This window comes from Lipotes vexillifer, unplaced genomic scaffold (assembly GCF_000442215.2).
Source record: "Lipotes vexillifer unplaced genomic scaffold, Lipotes_vexillifer_v1.1 scaffold1605, whole genome shotgun sequence".
NCBI lineage: Eukaryota > Metazoa > Chordata > Mammalia > Artiodactyla > Lipotidae > Lipotes > Lipotes vexillifer.
The window spans coordinates 958,267-960,127 of record NW_006770356.1 but is presented as its reverse complement, the minus strand read 5'-3'; positions in this window follow the sequence as shown (position 1 = coordinate 960,127).

The window sequence follows — 1,861 nt, the reverse complement described above, 5'->3', positions numbered from 1 at the left end:
AAAAAGAAAAAAAAAAAAAAAGGGCGGGGGAACAAGCCAAAAGGAGAGGGCAACAAAGTTACACAATAACAAAGTGTAAAGAATAAAATAAAATTAGAAAAATAAAAGATTTATTAGGAAAAATAAAAATATAAAAGAATCAACAACAAGGAACCAACAAGGTAAAACAGAACCCCAATCTAAAAGAGTAAAAACCAACCAAGCAAACAAAAAAACCCTTGGCTATGGGGGTTCAATTTAGGCAGGGGCGAGGTTAAAGGTGGGGCGGGGCCTAGGCGCAGGACCCATTTAGCCAGAAAAGGCCCTGGGGGTGGGGCCCAGGCAGGGTGGTGTTCAAGCTTGGTGCGTGGCTCTGCTTAGGACCTGCGTGGAAGGGGAGAGGCAGCATGTGGAAGGGAGGGCCTCTGGAGTGTGGAGATCTGGAGTTTGGAGGTAGGGCCCTGAGTGAAGGTGTGTGGGTGGAGTTTAGGCCCAGTGCATTGGAGGGCGTCTCTAAGTGTAGAGATAGGGCCCTGGGCGGGGGTGTAGGGGCAGGGCTTGGGCTCTGCACAGCAGGAGGGAGGCTGTGAGGGCAGAGGATTAGGCCCAGGAGCCCAATGGGCTCCCCGGTGCCTAAATGGACAGGGAAAGTGCTGGCTCCAGTCCCTTGCGTTTCTTTGCACCCTTCCCCAACCATCTCCCCCAGGGTATCCCCTGTCGCTGCTGGACCCCTAACTGTGGGTGGGTCCCAGTGGGTGTAGGAGCTCCTCCCCTCCCCCAGTCACCCATCAGGGGTGCCAGTCCCGTAGGTCTGGCCTTTACTTTTGCTCCCCCCTCCCTCCCTCCCACTCCCTGAGGACCCACGTGGCTGGAGGGGCCTTGGTAGGCAGAGGTTCAGGTTCGGGATCTCAGCAGGTTTCTGAGGGCCCAAGTGGGCAGGGGGAACCTGGCCACACTCCCTTTTAAGCCTCTGCCCCCCCAATGGTTCCCCAATTTCCCCCTTCGGGTGTGGGATCCCTTCCCCTCCCCCAGCTGTCCCTCAGGGGTGCCAGTCCTGTCCCACCTCCCCTTCTCCTCCCCCTTCACTCCCCCCACGCCCCACGTCCCACCTGGTTTCTGGGGGTTCCTCCCATCCCCTTAGGTGTCTGTCATTCCCCACCAGTGCCTGTTAGGTGCCCTAATTGTGAAGAGACACTAATTCCGTGTCCTTCTAGTATGCCATCTTGACTCTGCCCCCTATATATTATATACATTTTTCAGAAGTCTCTGAAATTTACAACAAATTATAATAGAATCAAAACCAAAATCCTCTTCATTTATTCTCAATATCTAATAACATAATTGGGAAGAACCTTGTTATATTTTCAATGTTTTCAGCATCTGCTTGGGAGAGTGATATCCAATTCTTCATATATCAAAAGTTTCAGGGTCCTGATTATTTAAAGCCTTGAAGGCCATGGAAAAGATCATAGAATGCATTCTATGGCAAGCTATGTGGGATGACACTAGAAAGATTAGAATAGAATAATAATACAGTGAAGTTTAGGTTTAAAAAAAGTAAGGTTAGTCTGTAGAGAATATAAATTAATATTCACATATATCATCTTAAGAATTTCATGTAAAAGCAGGAAACTGGGTACATAAATTCCTATGGTATATATAGCAAAGACTGTAGTAACAACCTACTGCTACTACTGTATCTGCTATACTTATGAGTTATTGTTAATATACAATTCAGTTGAAATAACATAGTAACAATGAGGAAAAAATTGGACTGTTGAAAATTTCTTTTAATCTTATCTGGTAAGTGTTGCTGATTTCACAACCAGATTTTGAAGGTAAATATTATTATTATTATTATTACTATTTTTTTGGTCAGGGG